The sequence below is a fragment of the Anolis carolinensis genome, chromosome 4 (assembly GCF_035594765.1).
Source record: "Anolis carolinensis isolate JA03-04 chromosome 4, rAnoCar3.1.pri, whole genome shotgun sequence".
In the NCBI taxonomy this organism is placed as follows: domain Eukaryota; kingdom Metazoa; phylum Chordata; class Lepidosauria; order Squamata; family Dactyloidae; genus Anolis; species Anolis carolinensis.
Window position 1 is genome coordinate 108,113,854 of NC_085844.1, and position 15,851 is coordinate 108,129,704.

A 15,851-nucleotide genomic window follows, 5' to 3' on the forward strand; every position below is an offset into this window, starting at 1 on the left:
TAGGCTCTTACACACACACACACACACACACACAGAGAGAGAGAGAGAGAGAGAGAGAGAGAGAGAGAGAGAGAGAGAATTTTATGTTGAGAAACAAGAAAATAGTGCTGGCAGTGGCTATCCATTCACAATCCTTCCTTCACATGCGCGGGTACACACATACATACAGAGAATAAAAGTGACAATTGTGGTCTAAAAGCCAAAATATAAACCTTTCTGGGAAGTGGAGGAAAACAGCATAATTAATAAATTATATTTCACTCTTTCTCTCTAATACCATGCATTTGGACAAAGCAAAGACAGGTGATACACACACACAGTTCTACCGATTTTACCCACGCACAAGAACCACTAAAGACCCAATTTAGAGGCCATCATGTTTGATTGATTTGATTAAGTAATTTTGTGAACAAAAGAGCATGAGCGAATTTACTGAATCAGTTAAGTTTCTTTTGGTGCATTAATGGTGTCCTTGACGGGCAGTATGCCCCATTTGTTTATTAAATGTAACACATGTGAATCCAGCAGCTAGTGTACATCCCATCAAGGATATCACATTTTTCTGTAGTAGCACTTCATTGTCCTTGAGAATCCCTCATACCACTCGTTTGTCTTTGTATTGTGCATTTCAGCAGAAGTGCCTCATTATGTCAAGATTGTTCCTCTGCCCACCTTGGAAGTGTTGCTTTTTTCACCTTTCAAAACTGAGTTTGATTCTTTGCCATTAGGTATCCTCTAGGCTTGCTCAAATAATTCGATTTCCCCATTACCCGTTATTAATTCGTTACTTTCGTTACTTTTGAAGCAATATACGCCCTTGATTGTCCACACGTCTGGATATCGCGGTTTCGAACCGCGACAGGCCGTTTTTCTAATGTCGTCGTTTTTTTTCGTTGGGAAAAAAAGCTTTTGCAAATCACCCAAACTTGTTTAAGTGCACTGGGGCAACCTAGCGTGTTGTTTCCACCTTGTGGCCAATCAGAGAGCACGTTTAACCCGGGGGAGGGGCTGGTAGTACGTCCTGAATGAAAAGACGGTGCACGGGAGCCTCGTGGCTCATTTCGGGATCTGCAGAGAGAGGGTGGGTTGGGAGCGAGATTCCGCAGGCACAGGCAGGCAAGATTGCTGCGTCACAGGTTCCTTGGCTGAGCTAGAGCTAGGCTACAGATTAGAAGACCGGGAGAAAAGGTTGGGTGGGTGAGGTGGGGTGGGGTGGGGTTGGAAACTGTTGGGTGTTTCTTTTTTTTTTCCAAAGGGCCTGTGGGCTTTTTTCCTCACAAGATTGGCGTTTGCCATTTTCCCACCCGGCCTGCAATTTTTCTGCTGCGCCATTTTGCCTGTTGCGGGCGGGGTGGGCTTTCGTTTAGATTAGGAGGATACTTTTCTTTTTTCAACGCTAATAGCAAAGTCTGGCAAAAGGGTTTTGTGAAATAAGGGAGCCTGATTTTGCCTCCTTTCCTTCTAGGCTGCTCAAGCAGGGGTTTTTGTCTGTGCCAGGGCCGCTGTGAATCAAAAGCCAAGTTTGGCAAAAGGGTTGCACGTCCCATCGTCCTTTGTAGAACTACACCTCCTTTTTCGAAAATAAGGGAGCCTGATTTTGCCTCCTTTCCTTCTAGGCTGCTCAAGCAGGGGTTTTTGTCTGTGCCAGGGCCGCTGTGAATCAAAAGCCAAGTTTGGCAAAAGGGTTGCACGTCCCATCATCCTTTGTAGAATTGCAATTGGTAAATAAAGTTTTTTTATATGAACTATAAAATTGAGCAATAAATCTTAGGAAAGGGCAAACGCTCTGCAATTTAGCGAACAAGCAGGGTGGATTGTGTTCTCCCACTGTACCAAATTTGATCAGTATACCTGAAAAAATGAGTGCAGGAGAGCCCCCTAACTCCCCCCCTTGGGCTGTTTTTGGGCCACTGCGCATGCGCGTCCGCCATTAACGAATTAATTTTGAAAATAACGAATTTTCGTTAATTTCGAAAAAAAATTGGGGCAAAATTTGGAAATGACTTCAGAAACGAATCGCCACCCCCCTCTAGTTTTGAAACGAGTTTAGAATCAAATTTTTCGTGGATCGCTCAAGCCTAGTATCCTCTTTGAATGCTATTTACTCAGGTGCCAAGGCTTAGAGAAAACTCAACATGAAAAGATTTTAACTGAAAGGACAGGCACCAAACAAAGGCAATAATAAAGTTTCCGGTAAACATTGTCTAAAGCACAGTTTGCTCTATCCTCAAGTTCTCAAGAAGCATGCCCTGAAATCTGGGTATGCGTGAACTTGAAAAGTACAATTACTTTTAGCTCAACCACAGAATCATTGTTCTGTGCCTCTTTTCTGCCTGGCAACTCAAGCACACAGTAACTGGCTCTATGTTTGTCACTCTGATGTCATTTGCAATTATATCAAAGCTTATTCTTCCTCATGAATGGAACAAAATACTAACACAACAAAGTTGGAAATTAAACTCAGTAACTCTTAGAGAATCCATTGAGATGCACTCTGATTTCTGCATCTGGCATTCTCATTTGACAAGTTGATCTAAAGTGACTCTGTCATGGAGGATGTGTTTGACCATTAACTATGAATTTGTATTTGGAAATTTATTTGGGCTTGAGAATGGGGAGGGCAATATAGGTTGCCAACCTAAGCATGTGAACATAATGAAAATGTTTACATATTTCTGAGAAGATCTATATATAATATTGTTCTTGCGGATTCACTATTCCTTGCTAAAATTCCTAGATGGGAATTGTTTTCATGTTTGTGCCATCATTTCTCTTCAAAGTTGGTATTATGAGCTATACTTGACAAACATGACTTCCAAGTAAAATCCCTCCCTGTTGTATCAAGGAAATAGTCTCATTATTACATCCAAGAGAGCAATCAGCATTTAGCTATCTTGCTTAGTTAATAATAATAAAAATAATAATAAACTTTATTTTTATATCCCACCCCATCTCTCTGAAGGGACTCGGGGCGGCTCACAACAAGGACAAGCCCGAAACAACAACACAACATATTTGACAAAAACTTAAAACATTTCAACGATACGCAAAATAAAATAATGGACAATACATTAAAATCCAAGCAGATAAAAACAGAGTAATTAAAAGCAAACCAGCGGGGACAGGTTTCATAAAGTGCTGTATCATGGAAATGAGTAACAGAGATAAAGTGCCATATGCTTTTAAAACATAAAGTATTTTGATGACAGCTCTATTGGGCCTATTCATTCAAACGCGCTCTGGAACAACCATGTTTTCAAATCCCGGTGGAAAATGGGCAGGGAAGGAGCTAACCTGATCTCCTTAGGGAGAGTGTTCCAGAGCCGGGGGGCCACTACCGAGAAGGCCCTCTCCCTCGTCCCCACCAGCCACATTTGAGACAAAGGCGGGAGCGAGAGGAGTGCCTAACCAGATGATCTTAGGGTTCATGTTTTGATAAATGGAAGAATTCATCAAATTACATATTCCAGAATGGTACACCTTATACTTGATTGGCTTTATTCCATATATTGCAATACCACTTATGCTCAGAGGACCATCTAGGACAGTGATTCTCAATCTGTGGGTCCCCGGGTGTTTTGGCCTACAACTCCCAGAAATTCCAGCCAGTTTACCAGCTGTTAGAATTTCTGGGGATTGAAAGCCAAAACATCTAGGAACCCACATTTTGAGAACCACTGATCTAGGAGATATTAGGCACTTTTCCAAGAGTGTGACAAACTTAACTTATGTTTACCTCTTTCCCTTGCAAAAAGACTCCTGTTTCTGCACAGGAGGAACAAGTTTGTACACATCACTTTGAAAGCATGGAACACTTTCTTTTGAAAGTGGATAACATAGGATAACATTGAGGTCATATTTTGTCCCATCCAGAGGTGTCTCTCTCAACCTATGTGACAACCTTCAAGTTAGGAACAGTTGACATACAGGCACAGGGCAAAATAATGGAGATTCTCCAGCAAATAGGCAGATGTATGATGGAGATTCTTCATCACATAGAAGCACTGGAAGGTCTCTACAAAAAGAAGGAGATAAGAACCAAGGCATCTCTAGAGAAAGAAACAGACTCCTCCACATGAGCCTCCTCCCCCCCTAATTTGGACTTTTCTTCACATCAGAGGGTGACAAAAAATCTGTGTGTTCTAGTCTGAAGCCCTCTTTAGATAAAGATTTTTAGCACTTGCTTCTTTCCCCCTTGGGCTGGTATCACACCAGTGCCGATAGAATATGCATTGCATCTGAAATCCTGTGGCTGCCTCCTGCAGAATTCTGGGGATTGTAGTTTAGGGAGGTAAAGGTAAAGGTTTCCCCTGACATTTAGTCCAGTCGTGACCGACTCTGGGGGTTGGTGCTCATCTCCATTTCTAAGCCGAAGAGCCGGCGTTGTCCGTAGACACCTCCAAGGTCATGTGGCTGGCATGACTGCATGAAGCGTTGTTACCTTCCTGCCAGAACAGTGCCTATTGATCTACTCATATTGACATGTTTTCAAACTGCTAGGTTGGCAGAAGCTGGGGCTAACAGCGGGAGCTCACTCCGCTCCCAGGATTTGAACCTGGGACCTTTCGGTCTGCAAGTTCAGCAGCTCAGCACTTTAACACACTTCACCACCGGGGCTTTAAAATGCTCAGCCAGAGAGGTCCTGGGTCTCACTAAACTACAAACCCTTGAATTCTTCAGATGGCAGCTAAAAGATTTAAGAAGAAATGCAGACTCTTTGTCTACTTTTTCAGCTCTAGTATTTTAAGAATAACCTCTACTGAACACTGTTCATTTGGGTTTCTACTTCTATCCTTTTCTGTCTTCTTAATAAAGGGATAATTATTTTTTATTTAAAATAAGCTTGTCCTCAACCTGACTTCTTTCCCTTTTTGGAGTCATTTGTGTTAACTGTCTGGTTTTAAAACCTTAGCCATTAAGATCAGGAAGAAAATTAGTATCTTGGAGAATTTTTTTCCAGTTAACTGATACATTGCTCTTATCATTGAAATATTTAGTGAGTGAGGTACTGACCGGATGAACATCTGATTGTCTCCTAATTCTTCAACTCCCTTCCCTTTTCTTTAGTGTCTCTCCCATTAGGGGAAATGGCTCTTCCTGACTACCATCTCTATTCAGTCAGTCCTTAGTACTCTGTCATGATGATACCACTGATGAGGAGAAATCTTATGTGCATTTAGACTTTGAGAGAAACAGAATAGAGGATAAATTTGATCCAATATGATTCCATTCCTGTTTCTCAAGACAATTTTTCCTTCGCCTTCAGAAAATTAATACTTCCATGTTTAGGAATCAAATTTGTCAGTCCCTTATTTGGTAATCACAGCTCTACAAATTTGCTATGTGGGAAAAGAAAATGGGACACACAATAATAACACATCATTCAATATAAAACACACAATACAACACAATCAAATACAAAAATTAACAATAACAATTATGAGCATTAAGATGAAACACAATTGTTCCTATAAACTAAAAGGAACACTGGAATACTGTGTCCAATTCTGGGCACCACAGTTGAAGGGAGATGTTGACAAGCTGGAAAGCGTCCAGAGGAGGGCAACTAAAATGATCAAGGGTCTGGAGAACAAACCCTATGAGGAGAGGCTTAAAGAACTGGGCCTGCAGAAGAGAAGGCTAAGAGGAGACATGATAGCCATGTACAAATATGTGAGGGGAAGTCATAGGGAGGAGGGAGCAAACTTGTTTTCTGCTGCCCCACAGACTAGGACACAGAACAATGGCTTCAAACTACAGGAAAGGAGATTCCACCAGAACATCAGGAAGAACTTCCTCACTGTGAGAGCTGTTCGGCAGTGGAACTCTCTCCCCCGGGCTGTGGTGGAGGCTCCTTCTTTGGAGGCTTTTAAACAGAGGCTGGATGGCCATCTGTCGGGGGTGCTTTGAATGCGATTTCCTGCTTCTTGGCAGGGGGTTGGACTGGATGGCCCATGAGGTCTCTTCCAACTGTACTATTCTATGATTCTATGATTCTAGGTGCTTTTTACCATAAATCCATATCCTAGAGGTTGACTAATCACACTCACAATAACCCTCACAATCCCCTAGCCAACATGTACATTACCATATAGCTGCTGGATATTAGGAGTTGCAATGCAAACACAATTTGTTGTTAGATGCTTTCAAAATAACTTTGATTGGTGAGCTAGAATGCAGGTTTTTGGGCAAGATTTATTCAGAAGAAGCTTGTCCTTGCTTTCTTCTTAGTGTAAGAGTGTGACTTGCTCCGGGTTACCGAAAGGTTTTCCACAACTAAGCAGGGATTCAAACCCTAGTCTCCCAGAATCATACTCTGGCGCGCAAACCACTATACAAACCTTGAAATAATAGTAATCAAACAACAAGTTTTCCAAGACCCTCTTAGAAAACCGCAGCTTCTATGTGGAGTTTCAGGGCCAGAAAAGCAGATGGAGGAGGCAAAAGAATGGTTTACCCCAAGGCAGGGGTCCCCAAACTAAGGCCCGGGGGCCGGATGTGGCCCTCCAAGGTCATTTACCTGGCCCCCGCCCTCAGTTTTATAATATAATATTTTTGTATTAGTTTTAATAAAATAATATATTGTATATACATATAATATTGATAATAATATTATGTTATACAATATAATACTAATAATAATACCATATAATAATATTAATTATATGTCGGGCTGTGGCGCAGGCTGGAGAGCAGCCGCAATGAATCACTGCAATGAATCACTCTGACCAGGAGGTCATGAGTTCGAGGCCCGCTCAGAGCCTATGTTTGTCTGTCTTTGTTCTATGTTAAAAGGCATTGAATGTTTGCCTATATGTGTAATGTAATGTGATCCGCCCTGAGTCCCCTTCGGGGTGAGAAGGGCGGAATATAAATGCTGTAAATAAATAAATAAATATATTACATAACATATAATAGTATAGTGGTATAGTTCAATATAGAATTATATAATGCTAATATTGTGCTATGCTAATAATATAATATACTAGCTGTGCCCGGCCACGTGTTGCTGTGGCAAAGTGGTGGTGGTATTGGTTAAAAATTGTTGTGTAATTTTTATTTGATGTTATTTGCAATTTTTTATTAATTTTATTGTAAGTTATATTTTTATTTATTATATTTTATTATTTTCTTGTATTATTTTTAGTTATTTTATGTTATTATAGTATTTTATTGTATTAATTTTTAGTGTTTTTATTATTTTTATTGGGTTGCTAGGAGACCAAGTTGGAGGAGCTTAGCCTTCTAACTGGCAGCAATTGGATAAAAGCAATTATTCCTCTCTCTCTCTAATTAGGAATTTATTTTTCTTTTCTTTTTGTTGTATCAACCTAGAGGCATGGATGATGGGTTGTGTTGTCAAATTTCGAGGTTGGGGGGCCTGTAGTTTTGTTGTTTTGTGGGTCGCCGTGATGCCATCACTCTTTTATATATATAGATTGTATGTACATATAGGTGCTCTGAGTCCCCTTCAGGGTGAGAAGGGTGGGATATAAATGTAGTAAATAAATGCAGTAAATAAATAATTTTAGACTTAGGCTCGGCCAAAGTCTGAAATGACTTGAAGTCACACAACAACAACAATCCTAATTAACTTGACTATCTCATTGGCCAGTAGCAGGCCCACACTTTCCATTGAAATCCTGATAGGTTTATGTTGGTTAAAATTGTTTTCATTTTTAAATATTGTATTGTTCTTTCGTTGTTGTTGTTGTTTCACTACAAATAAGACATGTGCAGTATGCATAGGAATTTGTTTTTTTTTTAAATGATAATTTGGCCCCACAACAGTCTGAAGGATTGTGGACCGGCCCTCTGCTTCAAAAGTTTGAGGACCCCTGCCCCAAGGCAGCGTTCTTGCACCGACCTTATTTAATATCTTCACGAACGATCAGCCACAACCTCCACTCACAAAGAGCTTTATATATGCTGATGACCTTGGCCTTACAACACAAGCAAAAGATTTTGAAACAGTTGAAAAGCAACTCACCAATGCCTTGAAAGATCTCTCCAGCTACTACAAAGAGAACCACCTGAAGTCGAACCCTTCCAAGACACAAGTGTGTGCTTTCCACCTACGTAACCGCGAAGCCAACAGGAAACTGAAAGTTACTTGGGAAGGCCAAGAGCTCGAACACTGTTTCCATCCTAAATACCTTGGTGTCACCTTAGATCGAACACTAACATATAGGAAACACTGCATGAACACCAAGCACAAAGTAGCTGCACGCAATAACATCCTGCGGAAACTGACTGGCAGCGCATGGGGTGCAGACCCACAAGTAATAAGAACATCAGCCCTGGCCTTGTCTTTCTCAACTGCAGAGTATACCTGTCCTGTTTGGCACAAGTCCGCCCATGCAAAGAAGGTGGACATAGCACTGAATGAAACATGCAGAATCATCACGGGATGCCTTAAACCTACACCTGTTGATAAACTCTACAAGTTAGCTGGCATTGCCCCTCCTGACGTGCGACGGGAAGTTGCTGCTAATGGTGAGAGAAAAAAGGTCGAACATTGTGAAAGCCACCCACTGCATGACTATCACCCTCCTCCCACCAGACTCAAATCAAGGAAGGGCTTCATGAGAACCACCACTCCTCTTGATGTTCCTCCAGCAGCAGCAAGGGTGTCTATGGGCAGCTAAACCTGGCAATTCTAACTGGATGGCCCCCCATGAGGGTCTTCCTCCAGGGGCAAACCAAGAATGGGCAACTTGGAAGTCCCTGAACAGACTCAGAAGCGGAGTGGGCAGATCAACAGACAACTTGGCAAGGTGGCACTACCTGGAGGAATCCTCCACCTTGTGTGACTGTGGAGCTGAACAAACAACTCAGCACATGTATGCTTGCCCACAATGCCCTGCCTCATGTACGGAGGAGGAGTTGTTTAAAGCTACAGACAATGCGGTTGCTGTTGCCCGCTTTTGGTCCAAAACTATTTAGTTGCTTGTGATTTCTTTCTTTTTTCCCCCCATTATTTGAAATGTACAATGCTTTTGACACGAAATAAATAAAGTCACTCTTAGTCATATCACTACAAAATTGAAGGATGAGAAAACGATAATATGAAAAGGAGGTGGCTTACTTATATCTGAAATTAACAAACTGATTGCAATACTTGTATTGTTCTCTGAAACAGAAAAAAACTTTTTTTTACAAAAATGCTAGACCAGGTTTATTGCCCAGCCAGGCCTGTAGCAAGGGGGGGGGGTTAGGGGTTCACCCCCCCCCCCAAAAAAATTTTCAGGTTAAAAAAAAACCTGGTTTACTCATGAATTTTAACTGGTTAACCAAATCCCCATGCTAAGTTTATGAGACGTAAAACATTAAGAGTCTCTCCAGGCACTATCTCAAGCAGATATTGACAGGTCTGAACCCAGGGTGCGGGTGGGTCAGGATTCAACCCCCCTCCCCCGAAATTTTCAAAACCCCTCTCGAATTTTTTTTTCTGGCTATGGCCCTGTGCCCAGCAATATGCATTTCAATTCAGAAAGTCTTGGGTAGTGTTTCCAAGCAAATGTTTTCTCTCAAGGTTAAAATCTTGATTTCTACATTAGGTAGAAAATGTTCAAGTTAAACTTACCAGACAAGTTAGAGCAAAGAGCTGCTGTATTCCCACATATATAGACAATAATTTGTGTGGAATGTATGGACCTTCCTGGAAAAGGCATTTAAAAAAACAAAACAAAAAAACAAGCCTATTTGTACAACTACACTCTAGTTAAAATTTAGAGAAAAGTTTTAAGGCATATTAAAATATATAATTGAAAACAAAATCAGAGCAAGTGCTACATATGGTGTGCTTTTTTCCTGGTATAATCATATAATTATTCCAGCTGCTAAAAGGCTTGTCAATATTAAATAGCCTTTAATGTTGTCAAAAATGCTGTGCACAGCAGATGTATTTATATAACTTCTAGAAAAGCAATGTTCTATTTGCATGTGTAGCATAAACAGTGATGTGAAATTAATCTGGTGTATATTCTGTATTTGGAACAGTATGAAATATAAATTTTATTCTTTTGTTCTACACAACAGTAATTAAACATATTTCTGAGGAAAGCAGTCTGCATCAAATGTCCTGAGAAGAAAGTGAATTGATCTTGCCATCCTAACCAAAATTAGTTGTCCCAATTAACTTGGTAGTTTAACTTAACTTATGGGAGCCCCTGGTGGCACAGTGGGTTAAACCGCTGAGCTACTGAACTTGCTGACCAAAAGGTCATGGTTTGAATCTGGGGAGTGGGGTGAGCTTCTGCTGTTAGCTCCAGCTTCTAGTAGTTCAAAAACATGCAAATGTAAGTAGATCAATAGGTACTGCTCCTGTGGGAAGGTAACAGCGCTCCATTCAGTCATGCCGGCCACATGATCTTGGAGGCATCTATGGACAATGCCAGCTCTTCGACCTAGAAATGGAGATGAGCACCAACTCCCAGAGTTGAACAAAACTAGACTTAATGTCACGGGAAAACCTTTACTCTTACCTTAACTTGGCAGGATTCAAATATGAATAAATGCCTGCAGGATTGCATTGTGTGTTGAAGTTTGTCCATATATCCTATGCCATGATTGGAGCCCGGGGGGGGGGGGGGATATTTTCAGTTCTTGTTGCTCAGAAAGTTCAACTCTTGACAAAATCTGAATGTTGTAGAAAGTGAAAATGACACAATTGACTATCCCAAGTATTCTGTGCGAGAAATGCTTTGAATGTAACGTGCTTCGAGTCTCCTTGTGGAAAGAAAAAGTGGAGTATAAATTAACATAAACATGATGATGATGATGATGATGATGATGATGATAATAATAATAATAGATAATTTTGTGTTGAAACACTTAACTTTCTGAGAAGAGGTTGTTTGGTAAAAATGTTATTTTTGTAAATATGTATAATACTAGAATGGAGATGAGAGAAGAATGAAAAAAAATTGTTTATTTGTTTTGGTGGAAAACATTGTGTAATGTACCAGTTGTAAGAAACACTGAATGGGCAGCTGTAGGTTGTGTTTTTAAAAGATTTCGCATTTTGCTCTTGAGGTATTTGGGATTTTAACATAAATCTGATAATGTTAAAAATTAATAAATATGATGTTAGTTTGTTGCCACCAGTAACTGAGATTGTTTAATAAGTCAAATAGGTAAGGTAAAGGTTTTCCCCTGATGTTAAGTCCAGTCGTGACCAACTCTGGGGGCTGGTGCTCATCTCCATTTCTAAGCCTAAGAGCCGGCGTTGTCCGTAGACACCTCCAAGGTCATGTGGCTGGCATGACTACATGGAGTGCCATTACCTTCCCGCCGGAGCGGTATCTATTCATCTACTCACATTTGCATGTTTTCGAACTGCTACGTTGGCAGGAGCTGGGGCTAACCGCGGGTGCTCATTCCGCTCCCGGGATTTGAACCTGGCACCTTTCAGTCTGCAAGTTCAGCAGCTCAGCGCTTTAACACACTATGCCACCAGGGTCAAATAATTGCTAATTAATCCATTTACTTAAAATAATTATTATTTGAAAGGATCATCAAATTTACAAAGAATTCCATAGATGCTGTCATTATCAACCTATTAGATCACTTTTTGTTACTGACTCTTTCAAAGCTATTATTTTTGCCATTTTAAAGCTTTCCTCCCATATGGATTTTTCTCCAATTGAACTATAAAATGACTAGCTGTGCCTGGAGTACAATGGAAAAGGCTTGCTGCTTGGATGGCTGGGTACTTGTGTTCTAGAGGAATGAATTTTTGGGGGGGCTGCTAGAGAGGCAATGAATAGCCTCTCTACTTCAAAGCCTAGCTGCTTGCTACCTAGGGGAATCTTTGGTTGGTCAGCTTCAATAGTACAGAGTAGTATTGCTGCTTCAAAGCCTGGCCGCCTTCTACCAAGATTAATCCTTTGTTGGTCTGGCTAAATTGCACTGAATAGCCTTGCAGCTTCAATGCCTGGCTGTGTTATACCTAGGGAAATCCTTGTTTGGTGAGCTGGAGTAGCACCCTCTAACAAAGAGCTGCTTTGAAGCCTGGCTACTTCCTTTGTAAGGGAATCCTTGTTTGGCCAGCTTGAATTGCACTGAATAAGCTTTCAGCTTCAAAGCCTGGAGGTTTTCTATATAGGGGAAATCTTGGTTGGTCAGGTTGAATAGCACTGAATAGCCTTGCTGCTTGCAAGCCTGGCCACTTTCTACCTTGTGAAATCCTTGGTTGGCCAGGTTGAATAGTCAATGAATAGCGGCAAGTATAAATGCTACAATTAGTCACCTTGATTAGCATTTAATGGCCTTGCAGCTTCAAAGCCTGGCTGATTCCTCCCTGGGGGAATCCTTTGTTGGGAGGTGTTAGTTAGCTCTGGTTTTTTTTTCCTTTCTGGAATTTCCCTGTTTTTAGAGTGTTGCTCTTTATTTACTGTCCTGATTTTAGAGATTATATTGTTCTGTATTATTATACCACAGTAATTATTATATATCATATTTATAATCTTATATTATCTGCTTAGAACTGGATTATATGAGGTCCCTTCTACACAACTGTATAAAATCCACACTGAACTGGATTATATGGCAGTGTGGACTCAAAATAATCCAGTTCAAAGCAGATACTGCGGATTATGTTCCTTGGTATTCTGGGTTTTATAGCTGTGTGGAAGGACCATGAGTCTACACTGCCATATAATCCAGTTCAAATCAGATAATCTGTATTTTATAGGCAGTGTGGAAGAGACCTACCGTGTTTCCCCGAAAATAAGACAGTGTCTTATATTAATTTTTGCTCCCAAAAATGTGCTAGGTCTTATTTTCAGGGGATGTCTTATTTTTCCATGAAGAAAAATTCACATTTATTGTTGAACAAAAAATGAACATTTACAATATACTGTACAGTAGTTGTCATCACAAACCAACATAACCAGACAAACAGTGAATCCTATCAAGAATTTCTTGTTACTACCATTATTTCCATGTACAACTGGTATGTACATTTAACAATCCTGCATGCTCTGGTGTTCTGTTTGGCAGGCGCTGGGCATGCTTCCAAACAAAAACTTTGCTAGGTCTTACTTTCGGGAGAGGCCTTATATTTAGCAATTCAGCAAAACTTCTACTATGTCTTATTTTTCGGGGATGTCTTATTTTCGGGGAAACAGGGTAAGTGAACTCTGCCTGTCCCCTGGGCACTATTATGGCTAAAGGGATTGCTATGACATGAAGGGAGCGGGGCCTAAAGGGGCAGGGGCTACCCTTCCGACTGGCAGCCATGGGGAGAATGGCCCTTCCTCATCCTCCCCCCACTTTATAATTGGATATCTATGTGTTCCTGTGTGTGCAAGGAGGGAGGGAAGCCCCTCCAAGAACAGCAGCCCTGGCAGCTGGCTCTATCTCTGCCTGCTCTTCTCCACCTGCTGCGCTCCCCCCATAAGCTATAAGCACAGTTGCCCCCCTCAGGGCAAGTGCAGAAAGTGAAGGGAAAAGAGGAGAGCATATCATTCCAGCCAAAAAGGAAGGGGAGGGGAGTGAAAAATAGATAAAGGCCAATTTTTTAAAGGGGCGGGGGCAGTTGAGTGAAGGACATACCTTGCATGTGTTGGTGTATTGTGGCCAAATTTGGTGGCATTTGGTCCAGTGGTTTTGTTGTTAATTCGGTCTTAATTATGTACATTACATTTTTATATATATAGAAAAAAAAGATAATACAATTGCTGTCTTAGAATAGTGGAAACCCAATACATTTGAAAACTTCCAGACATGGAAAAACCGTCCTACAGCACGGAATTTCATTTTTCGGTATGTTAAATTTTACCACTAATTTGTATCCCTTTACATTTGCCATTTCCTATAATTGCCAATATGTATCCTGTTCACTTGCCCTTCAAATACTTAGCTAAAAATTACTAAGGAACAATGTGTTTATTTCAGCTAGATAATGATACGTTGTGTTGTTGAAGGCTTTCATGGCTGGGTTGCTGTGAATTTTCTGGGCTGTATGGCCATGTTCCAGAAAGGAGAAAACCATGAAAATGAATAAAATCTGGCTACTTGTATTTAAAAAACCCCTCTAAAATCAGAACAGTAAATAAAGAACAACACTCTGAAAACAGGGAATCAGGACCAGCTAACACCTCCCAACAAAGGATTCCCTCAGACAGAAATCAGTCAGGCCTTGAAGCTGCAAGGTTTTTCAATGCTAATCAAGGTGATTAATTGCAACATTCACACCTCCCTCCAACATACAAGAGTTCTTTCTCCCACCCTGGACTTTCCACAGATATATAACCCCCCCCCCCCTTGCCTAGTTTCCAATATATCTTGCAACCTCTAAGGATGCCTGCTATAAATGTGGATGAAACGCCAGGAAAGAATACTTCTGGAACAGCCCAGAAAACTCACAGCAACCCAATTTTTTTCTTTTTTTCATGTCAGGAGCAACTTGAGTCGCTTCTGGGGTGAGAGAATTGGCCATCTGCAAGGACGTTGCCCAGGGGACGCCCGTATGTTTTGATGTTTTTACCATCCTTGTGGGAGGCTTCTCTCATGTCCCTGCATGGAACTGGAGCTGATAGAGGGAGCTCATCCGCACCCAATGATACATTGTACATCTAGCCAAAGGAGGCTGTCTGCAAAGATCAGTCAGTGGCTTAAGGGGAACAACTCTTAAGAATGTTTTGAAATCCTCCAAGTATGCAGAAAGTTTCCCTTCACAACTGAATCACCGTATCCTTGTCACATGATCTTTCTCACCATGGAAGGATAACTCCCTTGTTTACATCACTGTATTACTTGCAGTTTGTACATGAACATTTGCATACATACTTTTGAACACATCCACAGGTTAACAATTCATCTCTCTCTTCTCTATTGGCTTTACTTTATAGAAGTGCAAAAGAAATAAAGAAATCAAAATCTGATCCAGCCTAGCTGTCTAATATGGAAATACTTGTATTTTTAGTATCTCTGTAAAATAGAAGAGTTTAGGGGAAATGTTTCTAGCAAACATTTGTAACTTATTATTTGAGATGTAAATACCAATGCAAATGAAAGGTTTCCAATCCTGTTAAACAAGGTTTATAGTGTTTTCTTTAAAAGGTCTTTCAGCATTTCTTTCTGTGGAGCAATTCTTCCTCTCTCTGTCTAATTAGGTCCACATAACTGTGTCTGCCACATTTGGAAATGTGGGCCAATTGGTACCAGGTTCGCACTGAAGTCTGCCACACTTATTTGCCTTATTAGCTTTAGCAACCAAAAAAGAAAGTGAAATTGACTACTGGATAAAGGTTAGGGTTGTCCTTGGTAGAAAGAGACTGGTCACCATCTCAGCAGAGTAATCCACATAGCTCTGTTGGAAAATCATCTATCACTGTCATCTCCTTTGGTTGACACAAAGGCTTTTATATCTAAAGACAAGTTTCAATGGGGAATTATCACTGTATTTCATCTCACTATTTTAAAATATGACACTAATTGTTTGGTTCTTGGATTTCCTATTAGGGAGAGAACCTCACTGAACATACTGGGTCCTACATTTGAGTAAATGCAAGCGTTATTTCATCATATTGGTTATTTTAGCAAACTGAAATCTGGGATATCATGTCCCCCCTCTCCCTTTTCTCTTGCACAGAGATAGATAAAAACAAAGCAATTATTTGTTTCATTTGCATTCTAAGTTTCAATATTATGCAGATATGTCTGAAAAACTGCATTCATAAATAAGCTCTTGACAGCATTCATACAATCAGATACTGATATCAATGACAATTTGACTGGCATCCTTACTGAAACTAAAATTAGCTGAATGAAGAAGACCATGTTAAGAATAACTGCAATGTGATTAGATATTTATTAGACAACATAAAAGCTCACTTTATTTT